This window comes from Pleurodeles waltl, chromosome 10, assembly GCF_031143425.1.
Source record: "Pleurodeles waltl isolate 20211129_DDA chromosome 10, aPleWal1.hap1.20221129, whole genome shotgun sequence".
In the NCBI taxonomy this organism is placed as follows: Eukaryota; Metazoa; Chordata; class Amphibia; order Caudata; family Salamandridae; genus Pleurodeles; species Pleurodeles waltl.
Window position 1 is genome coordinate 636,673,248 of NC_090449.1, and position 20,501 is coordinate 636,693,748.

Here is a 20,501-nt window from a genome sequence, read left to right on the forward strand (position 1 = left end):
TCCTCAATTTTATCTGCTTCTTCTTTTTCTGATACTGCGGCTCAATACACCATCTCTGGTGAGGCATATTTTCAAAGTAAAACCCTTCTTCTACGTTATCTTTTAGCAAGTGGTGTCAATGATCTCTTAAAGTCTCCTAAGCTCACAATGCTTTCATTCACATGTTATCTTTCTTGGAATGTCTTTACCTCTCTCTTTTTGTACTATAGTTTTCAATGTCCATCTTCTTCTCGGCTTTGATTTGAACTCAAGCTTGCTCTTTGATAAATTTGTCTCTGTGTGTTTTTTCCACTGTGAAACCATTTCTTCCAAAATGAATACTTTTTATTTTTATTTTCAACTGCACCTTGTCACTGTTTTGATCAGAGACTATTTCATGCTGCCACTCAAGCTTTGCCCATTTTTGGGGCAGTAGCTCTTCATTCTGATCACTATGTAACTGGACTTCAGGAATTTCAGGTTCCTCACCTAAACCTTCACCTAACTGAAGTTTTAGCTCTTGCCTTTTCACTTTATCTTCATCAGTTCCACATAAAAATATTCATCTTCATCTGGATTGACACTGCAAAACCGGATTTGGCTTTGAGTTTGATGGCAGCACTGTGTACTATGTTCATTCACCTCATCCACTGAGTCAGGCACTCTTGCTCTTCATGTGAGCAGCGTGGATCCATTGAGGCATGCCTGCACACTTGAAACTGTTAATTGTTGTTGATATGATCTGGAAAGGGCCTTTCCACCTTTGATTGAGACAGCCCTTACAAACGTGCTTTCAGAAAACCGCAAATCACCTGCATTCATACCATGGAAGTGGGTATCCTTGTAGATTTCAGAGACAGATTTCACCATATCAGCTTGACTTTTGCAATAACCCAGGAACTCATGGGAAGTCAAGCCTGCCTTCCTGTCTGGAAAACAGGAGGATGAACATCAAGTAACGTCATTCCATTTGAGGCACAGACCTTTGCCAGATTATTCTTGAGTGTGCCATTGGTCCTTTCCACTAAACCTGAGGATTGTGCCTGATAATTACAATAAAATCTCTGCTTGATCTCAAAAGCTGTGCAGATTATTCCCAACACTTAATTCTTGAAATATGCGCCAAGATCGGTCTAAATAGAAGTTAGGAGCCTGAACCTGGGAATCAACTCCCTCAACAATTATTTGCTAACTGTAACTCTGTCTGCTCATCTTGTGTGAATGCTTCTTCCCATTTGGAAAACAGGCAGACTATTACCAAGATATACTTCAAACCATGATAGTGTGGCATCTCAATAAAGTTTGCCTGCAATCTCTTGTACCCAACAATTCCAAGGAACATCCGAACCTCTCTCTGGGTGGCTGGCGAGCTCAATTACAGAGTTGCAAAAGCATCTTTTTTAGAAACTATCCTCAAACCCTTTTCAATATGGTTTCTGAGATAAATTATATCCTTTTCACAAACTTGAGTTTTGGTCAGGGAGACTTTATACCAATTTTCAGGTAGGTGATTCAACAGGACACAGGTATCCAGTTTACAGTCCTCCTTTGACTTAGATGCTATTAGGAAGTGATCTATACAAAGAAATAGAACTGGTTACATGGCACTTTTAGACTCTATCAATCTTTCTTTAGTATTTGAAAGAACAATTTAAGGACTCTCAGTATACTCTCAGTATACCCTTCTTAGATTCTACACCATATGAGAAGCTGTAAATCCTCATGTAATAGGACTGATAAGAATGCTTGGCATAAGCCAATCAATGACTGTATACAATTCTGCTTCTGCTGTATTCAGTGCCACAAGACAACAAGGCACAACAATTGTATTTATTTTTCTGAAGTTTTGCACTATGTTCCATTTGTCACTAGGCTTTTTAATTCCCATCACAGGTAATTGCAATGACTACCAAGCACTTCTCAGAGAATTCCCTTGTCAACAAATTTTCGATTACTGATTTTATTCCTTCCTCAGCCTCTTTTGTAAGTCTGTACCATCTAGTTCAAGAATATATTGCATCTGGTTTAATCTTTTTTTTCACCAGGTCTTCTTTTCTAGTTGTCAAATTTATGGCCAGTGAAATACTATACCTCTTCCATAATTCAACTCTAAGAAAGATATTTCTTCTCATTACACCTCACCTGGGGAGGCGTAACAGTTTTGGTGCATTCCGAGGTCTACCACTTATGTTAAATCTAGGAATGCATCAAAATCCATGGGTGTTGTGTGGGAACATGGAGTAGCATAGTGATTTGCACTGCATTGCATTACTTTAGATTTATCAAGCCTCTCAGGGCTATGCAAGGTGACCTTGCATAGCTTGATAAAAGGCATTTTAAGGATTGCACCACTTTTGCCCCCATTTTGTGGTGAGAAAATGTGATGAAACCTTTTCACAAATATGCCCTATAGGTTTTTGACTTTCTCCTTTAGCAATGCTAATATGTGTGAGGCATATTGCCTGTTATTGTTTGGCTAAATTGATGTATCACTGAAGTAGATGGGACTGCCATTACTCGTTTCTTCCCTTCCACCTTTTCCACCCTCCTCATGCCGCATTCTCCTTTCTTATGTATTCCCCCTCTGCCCTCCTTCCCCATACCCTCTCTTCTTCTGATTAGATAATTGTTGCAAAACACATGATAATTTGAGCCGCAAAAATCTGCATCTGCAATAATATGCTAATAGAAAACACAATGGTTAATTTTAGGGCTGAGAGTTTGCAACATATAAGATATGAATGAGTGAGCATGTTGCTTCTTGAAAGATTTATTAACTAGTGCATATAATATCTGTTATAATTTTGAATGTATAATTTAACTGGGTATGGTGCTGTGTGAATTTTACTAGTAAGGTATCTCAGTAGATTAATGTATGAGATATGTGGGATCCTGAAGATCACAGGTTTGAATCCTTCTGGGTCCACTCAGCCTTTCAGTGTTCTGAGTTTCAGAGAATTATTACCATTGAATTGGACACCACTACCCATCATGTTATTTACCTATCTGCTAAAGCTTCATTGATGGAGTGTTTCATAGAAACTGAATGTTAAATCATTGATCATTTGAGATTATGGCTTTTAACTAGTTTTGTCTTGGACTATAAGCATTTTCATCGCATCATTACTCCTTTGTGAAGGTTCTTTGTCGACACATTGCCAAAAGAACATGTTGAAACTGATATTAGTGGTCATCATGAAGATCTTGCCATTAAGACAATTACACTTCCTTGGACCTCTTAATATAAGAAAGGTATCAAATTTATAATTGTGTATGTAAATTTGATGCACTTTCAAGATAGGAGTCATTACAAATCTTTTTTTGGGACATAACATTCATCTTCTCCTTTGCCTATAGTGTTCTGCAACTTGGCAGCGAAATTGGTACACTTACTTTTGTCCCCGGTGTCAGCTGCTGCCTTTTTACAGGTCAACATGGTAACAATTTGGGAAGCATGGCCAGGATAGCAGACATGGAGGATGCCTAGCTCTGGGGCTCTTGATCTGTCCTGCCAGTTTTGTTCCTCATCTCCTCCTTCGGGCAGTTGGCACCTAATCTCCTTGGAGGGGCAGCAGTGATGCTGAGAAGGCTGGCAATGGCCCCTCTCTGCTCCAGGATCAAGAGTCAGACCAACTGGCAGTGGGCTGCTGAGCTGCTGGGCCTTATGTGGTGTACCCTTCGACTGTGTTGTGGTGGCCCCCCAATAAGTCTAGCACTGTGGCTCTTATCAAGCCTAAATTGTTAGACCTGGCATCCTTGGCGTAGTCTCTCCTGTCTTTTTGCCTCTGCTTTTTATGTTGTGATTGTGTCCTGGACTTTGTTTTTTTCTGGTTTTTGATACGCTGGGCACTTTACCACTGCTGACCAGTGCTAAAGTGCAAGTGCTCTCTGTGTAAACTGAATGTGTAACTGGCTTTTCCATGATTGTCATATTTGAGTTATTAGTAAGACCCTAGTAAAGTGCACTAGAGGTGCTCAGGGCCTGTAAATCAAATGCTACTAGTGGGCCTACAGCACTGATTGTACCACCCACAGAAGTAGCCCTGTAAACATGGCTCAGACCTGCCACTGCATGTCTGTGTGTGCAGTTTTAAACTGTAAATTCAACCTGGCAAGTGTACCCACTTGCCAGGCCCAAACCGTCCCTTTTTGTACATGTAAGGCACGCTTAAGGTAGATGCTAGGTAGCCCCATGGGTGGGGTGCAGTGTATGTTAAAGGTAGGACAGGTACTGATGTGTTTTACATATACTGACAATGAAATACTGCCAGTTTCGTTTTTCACTGTTGCAAGGCCTATCTATCTCATAGTTTTACATGGGGACTGCCTATCAATATCTTTTAAGAGCAGATAGAGATATGGAGTTTAGGTCTCTGAGCTTACAATTTAAAAATACATCTTTTGGTAAAGTTAGTTTTTAGATTGTCAGTTTGAAAATGCCACTTTTAGAAAGTGGACATTTTCTTGCTTAATCATTCTGGGCCTCTGCCTGCCTGTGTATTCCACAACTGGGTCAGACTGACAGTTGGGCTGTTGTGAATTTCCTCTAGACAGTGACACAAAGAGAACTGGGGTGTAGTCTGCATATCCTGAACATTCTCGTGCTCTAGAGTGGGGAGAGAGGAGCTGACACTTACACCTGAAAGGGCTGTGTCTGTCCTCACACAATGCAGTCTCCAACTCCCTAGTGTGTGTCTGGTGCCAGACCTGAGCAAGGCATGATCTTGTGAAAACAGGGACTTTCCTTTGATGTTTGCCTATTTCAAAGCCAGGAATGGGTATATGTAGTTGACCCAAAACCCCAGACTTTTAGATTACTTCTGGAATCAAGAGGAACCTCTGCCAAGGAGAAGAGGTGAAGAGCTGGAGGAGGATTACTGCCCCTTTGCCTGGGACAGTGCTTTGCTGGGTTGGCCTGCAGATGCTCCTTTTGCCTTTGAAAGGACTGGGCTTTGCTGTGTTTTCCTGCATGTGAAGTGTCTCCAAGGGCTTGGACTGAGCTTGCCCCCTGTTCTGAAGTCTTAGGGCCATCAAAGAGTTCCTCTGCCGGCACCTGGACTCTCATGCTGAACCTCCTACCCTGCCAAGTGGTACCTACTCCAGTCCCTGGGCCCTTTAGAGCAGAAGCTGGTGGAACCAAGACTGAAATTTATACACAGGAACCGGGTGGGAGAAAAATCATCGCAGCACCTGCTTCGCGGCTGTAAAATCAACGCAGCACCTGCATCACAGCTGGGAAATTGATGCAACACCTGTGTGCAGCTGCCAAAATCAACACATCACCCACACAGAGTGGCTCTTCACCACCGTGCACTGGAATTTCACACGCACAGTCACTGGGCACAAAATCATCATGCACTTGAGCGGAGCCCAGGTTGCCAGTCCAGAAATCAATGCATCGCTCTTCTGCAGGAGAGAAAAATGATGCATCGCCTACCCAACTGGAGAAAAAATAATGCATGGCCTCACTTGCGAGTAAGGAATCGATGCATCACTGACTTTTCTGATGCACGCTCACCCGTGCAGCTTTATTTTTGACGCAAACCAGGTACTTTGTGTAAAAGCAACGCACCCATTGTTTTCTGTGGATTAAGACTCTTTGTAATTTAAAAATTCATAACTTTGCTTGTGTATGTTGTATTTTTGTTGTTTTGGTTTTGTTTGATTTAGATAAATATCTGCTATTTTTCGAAAAAAGTGTTGTGTCCCTTTTGTTGTGTTTTCACCGTATTACTGTGTGTGTTGGTACAAATACTTTACAAATTGCCTCTGAGATAAGCAAGCTGACTGCTTGTGCCAAGCTACCTAGAGGGTGAGCAGGGGTTATCCAAGGTGTGTATCTTCCTTACTGTGACTACAGTGAGGGTATCTGCTTGAACAGAGTACATACTGACTGCCAACCAGAGACCCCATTTCTACCATATATCATTTACTTCTGCAACAGCTGGAGAGGTGAGGAGGCTAGTGACAGTGGTGAAGGGCTTTCCCGCTCTGCTCAGGTGATCAGCACTGAACTCTCCTGAGGTCAGCTGCTGCGCCTTGTGGGAAGGTGCACACCTACTGTGTGATGTCTCCTGTACTGTTGCTGTTGTGGCTGGACGGGGTATTGGAATATTTGCTCCTTGATCTGGTCTTTGCCCCTTCCTCTGCTACCACATTCCAGATAGGGGTGTACCTCTAATTACAACCTGATGCTCCTCTTGGCACCCCAGTCATTCCTGAGGTGGGCTTCATGCAAATAGACCAGGACTGGCCTCCTTCACTGTAGCTGCAAGAGAAGCGATGCAGCCTCGTGTACTTGGAGTGCAGTCTGACAAACTAGATTACATTGAATTATCGTATAACCTATGAGTTGGTGCTTTACGTATCTGTAAGAAATTGGTTAGTTGGTTGAGAGGAGTGTTAGCTCTTCTCAAGCAGCAGCCACAATCCTTGTCAGAGTTAACAACAAACATCACTAAATTACCCTGTGCTTAACTCTCTGTTAGCCTGGCGAAAAATCAGTCAGGCTTATCTTAGAGGCAATATGTAAAGTATTGATGCAATGCTCAAATAGCAACAAAGTGAATATACAACACTAGACAAATCCCACACCAAATTAGAAAAGTAGAGTATATTGTAATAAATGATGTGGCACCACAATTACAAACATCCAGTCAGTAGAACTGGAGGTATTTTTTTTTAAACATTTAAGGTAAGCATAGTGCCTAGAGGCACAAAGTGCCACTTTTAGTTATCTGGTTGTGCGAGACCAGTGAAAGTCGCATGGTCAGTCTGACCATGAGGGGCTGTGGACTGGATGAGGGTAGGCTAGTCCAGCAGAAAACGTTCTAAAGTCTAGCAGAGGAGGAGGCTTTGAGGAACTGGAAGAGTGTCTGTTGTGGTTGTCATTGTGGCACGAAGAGCAGGCTGAGCTTCAAAGACAGACATTGTTGTAACTCAAAGATCCTGCTGGGTTTTGTGGACGGTCATTGCTGGAGACTCTAGTTGTTTGTCACCGCGGGCTGTCAATGCTTTAGCACATGGTTCACATCGGACGCCGCTGGTAGTCGCTTTAGCACAAAGATTTGGGTTCACCGGGTTCGCATTGGTGGTCTTGCAGGTGGCAAGAACTTCGTGCAAATGTACCCATTCATGGTTGTGAAGAGCCCAAAAATTCAGGATTTCTTTTTTTTTAGTCAGAGGAGTGCAATCTCACATGCCAGCCAAGTGTCCAGGAGCTGGAGATGCACCACCTAGAGATCAGGGACTGACTCTTGCATAGTGCAGCAGGGCTCAGACAGTTCCAGTTGCAGGTCTAATTGCAGGTCCAGAGAGCAAGTCAGGTAGGCAGAAGCAGGGAGGCCTCTGGAGCTTGTTATGTCCCTGAAGGTCAGAACAAGAGGTCTGTCAGCTGACCTTGGAATCACTAGGGTGGGATGAAGACAGCAGCTCAGTCTTCTTTCTCAGAAAGCAGGACAGGCCTCAAACAGCAGGACAGGAGGGTGCCCTTCTTCTGTAGTACCACAGGCCCAGGTGTGTACTGAAGACTAAGCCTGAAGGTTCCATTTTTACACCAGGTGCCCCCTTTGAAGTGGGAGAAGCTTCTGTAGCTTTCCACCTACAGAGGTGTCTGGAATTTCCTGGCTGTCTGCCTGCCTGCCCTGGTCCCTGTCTGTCTAAATGCAAAATAGGCTAGTGTGAAGTCCTTTGTGAGTGAGCTGGACCAGTGCAAATGTGGTAAGTGACAGCTCTGCCCCTCTCCTGTCAAGCCAGGGTGGCTCATCCTGCCAACATTCACACCCTCTAATGTGAGACTCTCTGAGAGGAATACCCAAAAATCAACTGCAACTATTCCAAGTCATGTGACCATGGATACAGGCTGCAGCACCAAATGGTTAGGACAAGAAAATGCTAACTTTGTAAAAGAAGCATTTTCAGAATTATGCCTTAAAATCCGACTTTACTATAAAATAGAGCTTCCATTATAATTCCTCAGACACCAAACATGACTTTCCCTATGTTTCCCAATGAAAAGTTATCACTTATTAATTGTAATAAGGTAAACCTATCTTATCCTATGGGAGAGGTAGGCCTTGCAATAGTGAAAAACAAATTTGAGAATTTTCACTAGCAGGACATAAAAAGCTTAAAAATCCAACTTTTTAAATACATTGCATCCTGTTCTGTTGCTGTTTATGACAAATGTATTAAAAAGGAAGGTTTAAGCCTGGCAAAAGAGTTATTTTCCACGCCGAACCACCAGTTTAAAACTCAAATGGTAGGCCTGAGACATGTTTTTAACGGGCTACTTAAGTAGGTGTCACAATGAGTGCTGCAGGCCCACTAGTAGCATTTAATTTACAGGACCGTGGTACATGTAGTGCCAGTAGTACCACTTGACTAGGAACTTACAAGTAAATTATATGTGCCATTTGGGTGTAAGTTAATTTTATGAGGGTTAAAAGAGAAAGTACAAGCACTTTCACACTGGTTAGCAGTAGTAAAGTGCACAGAGTCCTACAAGCCAACCAAACATGAGTTCAGCAAGTAGGGGGGTTAAGCACTGTCTTGCACTTGAACCAGAGACTCTGTTGACTGAACAGCTTCCTCCCTCTGTAGGAGCATTCTTCTTTTGTTTGGGAGTTATACTAAACTTGGAGCCTGATATAGATATTGACGGATGAGTTACTCCTTCACAATGGTGATGGGTTTACCGTCCACCGAAATCTGAATCCCATGGGATATACTGGGATTTAGATTGCGTGGACGGGATATCCGTCACAGTTGTGAAGGAGTAAGTCGTCCGTCAATATCTAAATCAGGCCCTTGGTGTGAGACTTTCACTATGACTTGGACATGCACTCTACTTATATGTAATCATTGCAATTGTTTCTTCGTACTTAACTATGTGCCGTTTTTCTAAAATGCTAATTAAAAAAGGTTTTCAAAGAAAATCTTGGTAACAATTTCTGTAATGCTCATGGAGGCAATGTTGGTAATGGTACACACGTGAAAAGTACATTTGTCTGGTAAAGAAGTAGGGAAATTATCTTTCAATGAGGATGTGTTGCGCAGAAAAGATGCACACACAGACGCATGCCTGCACACACAACAGCAAGTATGCACTCACATATGCATCTCTGCATGCGCACACACATACATTTAATTCATTTGTAATACCTGGCTACCGGGTAATTAATTGTAATTGATATGACCGTCATGTTTTGTTTAAAGGGTCAAAAGACTGGTAATTGATGATTAATTGCTTGTAATAGATAATACAGGAACATTCTTAATATTCTGGAAAAAATGGAGTACTGTACATAGCCAGCATGACCCACGATGATACTTTTCGATTGGAGATGAATGGAATGATTATGCTGAATAGAGCGTGGGCAGACAGATATATTAATGCATATTCCAACCCGTATGCATTAGCCCCATCACGGGTTGGAGGGAGACTTGAGTATCTCTTTATCTTCTATTGTAATAATGACAGATCTTCTACTGAGGAAACAATGATTAAACTGTGTGAGCATGCCGATTAGTCATTCGGAATGTGGCATTTACAAATCGCATGAAAGCGTGCACTTTCCACCTTTTTCAGCTTTTTGTCCGCTATGATTTACAATAAAAATGTCAAAAGAGCTGGGTTAATGAATGAATATAAATCTTAAAAACAAGGTTTAGGCTTTTATGAAAGCTGGTTTTGAAGGGGATCTTAAATACAATTATGGTTCCGGGTGAACATATTTCAATCATATATCATGATTTGCTTTATTAGAATATTTTCAAGATCCAAATGAAATATCACAATTGCAGGGTTCGAAAACTGAAAAACGAATATAAAAATGCATAAATCGATTGGTTTCAGAAGTGAATGAAGAAATAGAGGTAGTGTCCACAAAATTCATGCAGGATCATAAAAAAGTACACACAATTTTCGCTTATTCTATTCTAGCTTTGATTTAAAGCTCTGGTGTCACCACTGTTAGTGTTCATGGTATAAAATTAATTAGCAAGCTCTGCTTTCCACACGACACAGCATAGCATAGCATAGGATGACATGATGAAACACCTACAGTGAGGAACATGATGTACGCCACTTTTTTCTCTTAGTAAGCTTAAGTTGACACATTAGGAGCAAATACCATAGAACTTAGGCTCTGATTTAAGCCAAAGTGGCGCAGCTCGGGGCTGAGCTAAAAATAGCAGCGCCACGCTGCACCACTTTTAAAACGCAGGTAGGGATGCGCCACATATAGAGGAATATGGCGTGGCACTGCATTTCTCCCTGCGCACACACTAAATTAAGATGCCTGTGCCAACGCAGGCATCCTTGCACCAAAGTGGCATTTCGGAGTGATTGTTTATATACAGGAAGGTACACCTTCCTGCACATAAACAATCATCCGCAGAATTTTGCTTCTTCTATGTGTTCTGCAGAACGCAGCACTCATAGAAAAAGCAAAAAATGAGGAGGAATAAAAGCATTCCTCTTCGTTTTGCCATGCTAACGCCATCCCTGGGATGGCATTAGTTGTTGGTGGTTCCAAAGGTTTATAACAACACGCAGATCTGAGGCAGCGTTAAAAGCAATGGGTGTTTTGGTGGAACGACCACAGCAACACCCATTGCAAGCCCCTCTGATGCAGAAAACTGTGTCAGATAGGCCCATATTTACAAGGAGGCGTAACGCCACAAAAAGGTGGTGTCCCACCTCCTTATAAATATGGAGCAGTTGACTTTTCTTTCCTCCTAAAGTGTGCTCCAAAGGCTTGGATTGAGCTTGGCTCCTGTTTCTGAAGTCTCAGAGCCAACAAAGACTTGACCCCTTCAGGAAATCCTTGAGCATTGGAAAATCGCCACAAGGCCTGCAGAAATCAACACAAAGCCTGCTTTGCGGCTGGAAAATCGCCGCACCACTGATTGGTATGACGCAGCACCGGACCCACAACCGGAAATCAACGCAGCGCCCGCCTCCTGGCAGAAATTTTGCCGCAATGCCTACCGGATCCTTCTACCAGCGCGCTAAGAATTTTCAACACATCGTCCCTGGGCATCAAAATATCACCTCATGGCAGTGAGGAACCAAGGCTCCTGAAATCTAATGCAACACCCCATTTTTCCACACATCTCCTGCTCTGCGGCTCCCATGCATCGTTATTTTTGATGCACCCTAGGTACTGTGTGGTACAAAGATACAAACTTTGATTCCTAAGGATTGAGCATCTTTTAAACCTTTTAAAAGTGACATTTCAACTTGTGCTTATTGGATTTTTGTTGTTTTGACCTTACTCTATTCAGATAAATATTATCTATTTTTCTAAACCTGTGTGAGGTATTTTTGGGGTGTTTTCATTGTGTTACTGTATGAGTTATTGCACAAATACTTTACACAATCCCTTCTAGGATAAGCCTGACTGCTCAGTGCCAAGGCGCCAAAAGGGGGGGTATAGGATAATTTGGATTGTGTTGTGACTTGCCCTGACTTGCCCTGACAAGGATTCTGGTCCCTACATGTACAAGGATGTGTATCTCTGCCAACTATACATTTTATAAAAGATTTCATAAAAGTTTGCATGCATATTGTTTTTGACAAAAAGCTTTTACATTTTTCCAACGTATATTGTACTTTTTCAACTTTTATTATTATATATATTGAAAAAAACTGTGAGGAAAAATATTTTCTTTTCTAGCAGTTTTTACATGTTATGCCTTTTTGAAATACTTTGTACATTAATTATAATAGAAATACAATAGTTGTATTTCTACTGCATTGGTTTGTACAGGGAGTGCAGAATTATTAGGCAAGTTGTATTTTTGAGGAATAATTTTATTATTGAACAACAACCATGTTCTCAATGAACCCAAAAAACTCATTAATATCAAAGCTGAATATTTTTGGAAGTAGTTTTTAGTTTGTTTTTAGTTTTAGCTATGTTAGGGGGATATCTGTGTGTGCAGGTGACTATTACTGTGCATAATTATTAGGCAACTTAACAAAAAAAAATATATACCCATTTCAATTATTTATTATTACCAGTGAAACCAATATAACATCTCAACATTCACAAATATACATTTCTGACATTCAAAAACAAAACAAAAACAAATCAGTGACCAATATAGCCACCTTTCTTTGCAAGGACACTCAAAAGCCTGCCATCCATGGATTCTGTCAGTGTTTTGATCTGTTCACCATCAACATTGCGTGCAGCAGCAACCACAGCCTACCAGACACTGTTCAGAGAGGTGTACTGTTTTCCCTCCTTGTAAATATCACATTTGATGATGGACCACAGGTTCTCAATGGGGTTCAGATCAGGTGAACAAGGAGGCCATGTCATTCGATTTCCTTCTTTTGTACCCTTTCTTGCCAGCCACGCTGTGGAGTACTTGGACGCGTGTGATGGAGCATTGTCCTGCATGAAAATCATGTTTTTCTTGAAGGATGCAGACTTCTTCCTGTACCACTGCTTGAAGAAGGTATCTTCCAGGAACTGGCAGTAGGACTGGGAGTTGAGCTTGACTCCATCCTCAACCCGAAAAGGCCCCACAAGCTCATCTTTGATGATACCAGCCCAAACCAGTACTCCACCTCCACCTTGCTGGCGTCTGAGTCGGACTGGAGCTCTCTGCCCTTTACCAATCCAGCCACGGGCCCATCCATCTGGCCCATCAAGACTCACTCTCATTTCATCAGTCCATAAAACCTTAGAAAAATCAGTCTTGAGATATTTCTTGGCCCAGTCTTGACGTTTCAGCTTGTGTGTCTTGTTCAGTGGTGGTCGTCTTTCAGCCTTTCTTACCTTGGCCATGTCTCTGAGTATTGCACACCTTGTGCTTTTGGGCACTCCAGTGATGTTGCAGCTCTGAAATATGGCCAAACTGGTGGCAAGTGGCATCGTGGCAGCTGCACGCTTGACTTTTCTCAGTTCATGGGCAGTTATTTTGCGCCTTGGTTTTTCCACACGCTTCTTGCAACCCTGTTGACTATTTTGAATGAAACGCTTGATTGTTCGATGATCACGCTTCAGAAGCTTTGCAATTTTAAGAGTGCTGCATCCCTCTGCATGATATCTCACTATTTTTGACTTTTCTGAGCCTGTCAAGTCCTTCTTTTGACCCATTTTGCCAAAGGAAAGGAAGTTGCCTAATAATTATGCACACCTGATATAGGGTGTTGATGTCATTAGACCACACCCCTTCTCATTACAGAGATGCACATCACCTAATATGCTTAATTGGTAGTAGGCTTTCGAGCCTATACAGCTTGGAGTAAGACAACATGCATAAAGAGGATGATGTGGTCAAAATACTCATTTGCCTAATAATTCTGCACTCCCTGTATAGTAAGAAAGTATTTTTTTATTTCTATTATTTCAACATTTTTGCAGTGCTTGCTTCAGTTTGTAGTCTGTTTTCATCATTTGTGAACACCAGTTTTTTCATTCTGACATTCTGATTCTTTTCTATACTTTTATTCAGATTGCAACTTATTAAAAATAATTCAGTAAAACTGAGCAGCCTCCCCTCCCCCCATGTTGATTGCAGAAGCTTCTGCTCAGTAGAGAAGCTGTTGGTTCGGTTTCTGGAGCCTGAAGTTAGCATTTGTGTCAGTCCCCTCCCTCATAATGCCATGCTCGTCGCCGCCCACACGTCACATGCTGCACGCTTCCGGCAACACAAGAAGAGAGGGAGGCTGTGAGCTGTAAGGCAGCTGATGAGCTGACCAGCTCTGTGGATATAATTTTCACTCATTTCAGAAACACCTTTCAGATCACATTTTGAACTATATTTGAAAGATATCAGAGGACTCTTCAGAAGATTTCAGAAGTCGTTGCAGCATCTCGCTGCTTTCTTAGGGCATCTACAGCCCCAGACTTGGAGCAAGGTTGTTTTTTCCTGCCATGACTGCCTTCAACATTGCTGTAGTACTGCTGTTGCCCCCAACCATTACCACAAGTGGTGACGGGCTGATACAGGTGTACCGCAGGGCAGTCTGGGCAGTGGCTGTAGGTGCTGCCGTTGCAGTTGGTTGTGGTTTAGTAGAGTTTAAAGCTGATGGAGTCTACATGGCAGTGTCCACAGCTGTGGCAGTGGCGTTTGTGACATTTTTCCCAGCTGAAGAGGAAGGTCTTCACAGTCTAATAGTGGTATTGGCTGGCAACAGAGCTGGAAATTGAGCTGATAATTGAGCTCTGGGTGGATAACCGTACACCCAGGTGTCCCAGCCTAGCAAACTTCAACAGGCAAGTGGGTCAAAATGGATTGTCAGCATTGTGGCCTGCTATTTCTACCACCTTTACTTTTTCTTGCCTTTTCCTGCAATCCTCATTGGCCTTGGTTTGTGTGAGTGGAGGTGGTGGCTATAGCAAGGCAAAGGGGAGAAGGTAAGTGGACAGTTGCAGTTGCAGTGATGCTGGCTTTCCCTGCCAGCTTTATCACTGGTTGCTGGTTCTGCTGTATCTCACCTTGTTTGACCTGTTGGGCTTGCTGCTAATGATATGATCTGACACTCTCATCTGACATTCTTACCTGGAGACCTTGAGACAAGATCCTTCATGCTGCTCTGAATCAGTTGGCTCTAGTTGGCGCATCCTCCCATTATCTGCTTGCTTGTGACATGAGATGCTGTGGTGGGGGATAATCATTATAGCAGAGACTACAAGCCCTTGATCCTTGGACCTCTTTGACCTCTTGGAACCTTTGTCCCTACTTTTCTTTGATCATGGGCAAGCGTGAACTGGCTCCAGCATGGACAGCATCAGGAGCAGCACTCCAGCTCGTACAACTTTAGACTCCTTTCTGGCACAGGCAGTTAGTGTAGTCAAGAAGGCATTTGAGCTGGCATGAGAGGCGTGTATCACTTGATATGAAAGAAAGGTAGAGTTTTGTTTTCCACTGTATGGAGCAACCACCATCCACTAACTATCTTTTATCAAATGATGACCTTGCTGCTGCTACTACAAGCCATACAAATAGTGTCATTCCTGTAGAGGATTTAGGCTATGCTTAGCCAATGATTCTGGGAAAAGTGTCACTTTCGTGTGCTTTTGAATTGCCTATTCCTACCAGTCCTTATGAACATTCCAAAAAGAAGGGGAGGAAAATCAAAGCAGGAGTCACTACCCGAAATTCTAAAAAGCTGGACCTTTTACTCATCTCTCCACCAGTGCCCAGAAACCTGCAGACGTGTGCCCTTCCAATGTAGAGTTGGACTGACCAAAGATTCGGAAGCAAGGTGGGGCTCAAGGTTAACATGGGAACAAATCAAATCTTTAGTAACCACTGCAATCTCCCTCCCTGCAGATAATATATGCTCATTGGAAGGGGCCATTTGGGATTTCTCCCACAAGTAGAACTATCCTTTGATACTAGCAGCCCCTTCCCACCCATCTACTCAGACTTCCATCTGTGATGTTCCAAGTTCCAACTATGATAAATGTCCACATGCTCTTTCCCTCACCTTCTGCAGTGCTATCAGCTCCTTTGATCCGCACCATCTGCATCAACAGGGCCAGGGGCTGCTCCTCCACCTAGATAAGCAACAGCTGTAACTCAGGACAAGGGGCTTGCTGAGGCCTCTGCAATTACCAGATCTCCATCTATGCCAAGCTTGTTCATATCCATCAGTCCCTGGACTTGCCACATCAATGCTGTCCCTCTGTTGCGATTCTGCTAGGAGTGCCATCTCTATCAGCTGAGATAGAGGAATCATATTTAAAACTAAAGAACAAAGTTTGCCAGTGGCTCTCTCAGAACACTGCATTTGCCATTCCTGAGTACAAAGACATACTACTAGTGAAGAGAATTAGGTGGATTGGCCATTCACCTAAATCATCAGAGGGGAACTGTGTAGTGATCAATTGTAGGAATCCTGAAGTGTTAAATTGTTTCATTGTTGTAAGATCCAGGCTAAGGGCCTGGTATGCCTGTGTGAAATCATCCATCAGTATGTGAAAGTGAATCTTTTCTTACTTCACCCAGGTACGCTTACAACAAGGAAGACCAGCAGTCGGAGGTAACTGAAATATAAAAAGATTTATTGCGCTCAAGCGGGTACACCACCTCACAGCTCTATGTGGCTATGAGAGAAGTGGACAACTTACACAGTCACAGGTGGCCTTATATATGGTTGTGCTGGAACAAGATTGGGTGGGAGTAGGTATGAAGGATTAGCAACTGCCAAAGATGATTAATGATCTCAGGTCAGTATCATGAACTGGTCAGGACCAGTTCCTCTGCGGATGTGTATACGTGGCATACAGAGCACAAATATAAGATTACTCACTAATTTCCATCAATCATCAGTATTTCTGTAGAGAACAAATATAAAGCAGAACTGAGTATAACTAGTGACAAATTATAAACATAGATATGCCTGTGGTTACAGAGTCAGGCGCTCACATCATTAATCATCTGGATATGGAACAAAAGGTCACATTTCTTGTGTCAACAATAATCTGTTACCATTAGCAGTCTTTTGTTAGCTGTATTACATGTGATAGGAAAGTTAAACAAATGAGTCATTGACCTTGTGTCAACGTGCCCTGCTCTATTTGTACGCCATCAAGAAAAGAACAAACATATGCTCTGGGGTCATTTAATATATCAGCATTTCTTTGTGCGGATGGAGCAGATTTATATGTGCTGAGGTGGCAAACTAGAAAAGGGCTAACACAAACTGGCGACTGGGAAACACAAAATGGAAGAGCTTTCGTCCATTCGTAAACCGTATTTCCACAATCGACCCATTGGACGCAAGGTCCAACATTTTGGTGCAGCTTCTAGTGCACATGCTCATAAATAGGCCGGCTGTTACTATAGTGGGCATCATTGCGCTCATTCACATAATCAACCGTATTCACGCTTGATGGGGCGTTATCCGAAATGTCGATATCCATCAATTGCTGTGTTACAACATCCCTCATGATAAGGGCATTAGTTAGGGTCACTGGGGGCATCGGGGTGGTTTCAACAGACGCCCCAAACACTGACAACACATGGGTAGGCAATTAATGAGAATACAGCACCCAACCACGATAAGGAAGATAGTCACAAGGAACATCCCTATTTTCCAGCCCCATGCAGATAATGTATCCCAAAAGGAACCCGCAGGGTCCCATGAGCCAACATCACTATGGGCCTGTGTTCCTATATCATACAGTCTTTTGACAGCTTCCCTAACTGACGTGGAGGAGTAAGGTATATACGTGCAGCAGGAAGCCCCGATCACCCTACAGACTCCACCCCGTTCTGCTAACATCATGTCTAGAACCATCCGGTTTTGAAGGGAAACTAATCTGACGGCCTTGAGCTCGACTGTGATGTTCTCCATAATCCCCGCTGTCTCCTCTATAGTTGCATCCAAGAGACGGGATAATCTGCGAATATTCCTGGAATGTATGGCAGGGCCATAACATGGAACAAACGCCGTCAGCACATCACCAGCTATCTCAGACACCGTGTCTCCTTGGTCAACACTCCGCCTACCCCTTATAGTCTTAAACGCTCTATTTACTTCCGGTGTATTTTTGACAGACATAGCTGGTGTTATAAGTCCTAGATGACAACAGCCACCCCAATTCACTGGTAACCAAGTATAGGCTCTGGAACCACAGATGAAATAAACTGAGTCACCGACATAAAGTGGAACAGATATTTCCTGAGAAATCACCTCAAAAGTCATATTACAATTTGTACTATTCCCCATATTGGCAGTACCGTTGCTCCTAATACATATGCAAGCACCCCACATTGCCTTATTTTTAGAAAGGGTATTTTCATGGTGTCCCTATCAAGCGGAGGTGTACTGTCATTATTTACCAAAAACAGTGGGGTAAATATATTAAAAAAGGGGAACGTTGCATTAGGCAGGATAACTTCAGTGCAATTCCCTGACTCAAGGATGTCACTATGATAACGGTTGTACAGGGAGACTGTCGATGTCCTAGTGCTAGAGCGGGAGGTGACCAGTTTATTAAAGACCCCTATTAGCTCTATTTTCAGCACGACAATGTGTAATGCATAGCAAGATGCTTCAAAGGGCAGGGGTACTTGGAGAAGGGGTATTCCTTCGTCTACATAGGCTGGAAATTGCATGCATATCCAGCAATTATTTTTATCTATTACTTTATGGGTCTGATGAAGTAGGGTAAGAAAAGAGTTATGACGCATTTCCTCCCTGTGATCCATATCCTCGGGTGCTACCGTAACTGAGGGGATAATATCTGAGGGAAACTTAGAGGGAAGTGGGGCTTTATTTTTTATAGGGAGGTAGAGCTCTAGAAGATATAACAGTCCGATAACCAAAGACATTACACAGAATAGTAAACATAATATGCCTATTTTGGAGTACCAAGGCCCTTTCTTATTCAATTTTAGGGTAGAATATGTATCCTCCATGTCTATCAAAGGAATGTGGTTTGTCGTTCTTCCAAATAGTAATACCATTTGTGATATATATAATTTCACATATGCGGCAGTTCAACAGTGTTCGTTATAGGCCTCACTGTTACAGGCTCTACAATTGGTATTATTTGACAAAATTCAACCTCGAGCCCTCTCCTCCTATGGGTCTTTGGGCTTGGGAGGTATTTCCTTTATGCTCCTTTTATATCTTCACCGGCAGTGTCCTTATTTTACTAACCTCACTGCACAAGTTAGTCCTTTAGAGATGGCACTGTTCAGTGCGCGGCAGTTGGTGCTTGCTCCGTCCTAAGCACTCTTCAATTTACTTGGGCATAAATTGTATCTTGGTACTGTTCGTTTATTGTCAATCTTTGCAGGAGTGCAGTCACCAGTCCTTCGGTCAGAATGGTCCTCTTCCGGGGGCAACTCTGGCCAGAACGGTGGTGCTCTCTTCACATTTGACAAATGAATCCAATTTTTGTGTCCATCACATCGAACTGCTGTTTGTGTGACTAACAAAACTTGAGATGGCTTCTTCCATCTGGGCTGTAGGCTGTTCTTTCTCACAAAGTTTTTGGTCAGGAACCAGTCCCCAAGCATGATGTCATGTACGTCTCCTTCCAGAGGCGGGGACCAAGTGTCTCTGACCTGTTGGCGAATGGTAGACAAGGCAGAAGTTAGTTCTTTACAACAATCCAATAAAGCAGAATGCATCAATTCTTGCAACTTTGGTGGAGAAGCAAACCCATATACATTTGCTGGTTTCCCCATAACAAGCTCGTAGGGAGAGAGCCTGTTTTTGGAAGTAACAGTTGTTCTCATGGAGAACAAAGCTAAGGGTAAAGCATCTACCCAACTGAGAGTGCTTGATGCACATATTTTTTGCAGTTTATTTTTTAATGCAGTGTTGCAGCACTCTACAAGTCCTGCTGCTTTTGGGTGATAAACTGAATGGAATTTTTGTTTGAGGCCCAGTCTGTGGCATACTAGGTCCATTATTGTATTTGAAAAATGTACTCCGTTATCACTCCACAGACTTCTTGGCAAGCCGTCGCGGGGGAAGTACTCTTTTAACAACATCTTGGCTGTGCTTAATGCAGTGTTATCTTTCAAAGGGAATGCCTCCACCCAATTACTAAAACTACATATAATAACCAAAACATATCTTTTGCCATTGGAAGGGGGCATTTCTATGTAATCCATCTGAAGGCATTCAAAGGGGTATTCTGGTAATCTGAAATGGCCAGGTGGTACTTGTATCCCTTTCCCCACATTATGAAGAGCACAGGTCATACAATTCTTTGAAAGTTTTACAGCTGTCTTTCTTAGACTTTTGTTTTCCCATAACTTTTCAATTATATTTGTCATCCCATCAGCCCCCAGATGTGCAGGACTGTGAACCATCTGAAGCATGGGTAGGAGGAAACTATCGGGCAAGATCCACTTTGTCCCAAGTGTATTCATCCAAGCCCCAAGGTGTGTGTTAAAGTAATGTCCTTCTTTTACCCATTGCTTTTTTTCATTTTCACTTGCCAATCCCTGAATCTCCTTTATCTCTTTGTGGGGATCAATTTCATCTTTTTTGTCTTCATCTGCACTTGACACTACATAAGTTAAGGTGTACTCATTTAAAGCAGTTTGTCTTGCTGTTTCATCTGCAAAGGCATTACCCTGACCTACATCGTCTGTGATTTTCTTGTGTGCCCTACACTTCATAATAGCTAACTTGGTTGGCAATGCAATAGAATTTAATAGTCTTGTAATCAAGGTGCCATGCTGTATTTTGGCACCCCCAGATGTAATGAACCCTCTCTCGGCCCATAGTCTCCCGAAGTTGTGAGCCACCCCCCAGGCATACTGGCTGTCGGTGTAGATGTTTACTACTAATTTCTCTGAAAGCTCACATGCTCTAGTTAGAGCAATTAGCTCGGCTGCCTGTGCAGACATCTGTTGTATTTTACATGTCTCAACCACTGTTGTGTTGGTTGTGATTGCATAGGCTGCAGAGGTAGTTCCATCTGGTCTCTTTAGGCAAGAGCCATCCACAAATAGTGTACCATCAACTGTGGGCATAGGTTCATCTACCAAATCCACTCGACCTTTCGTTTCAGTTTCAGTAACAA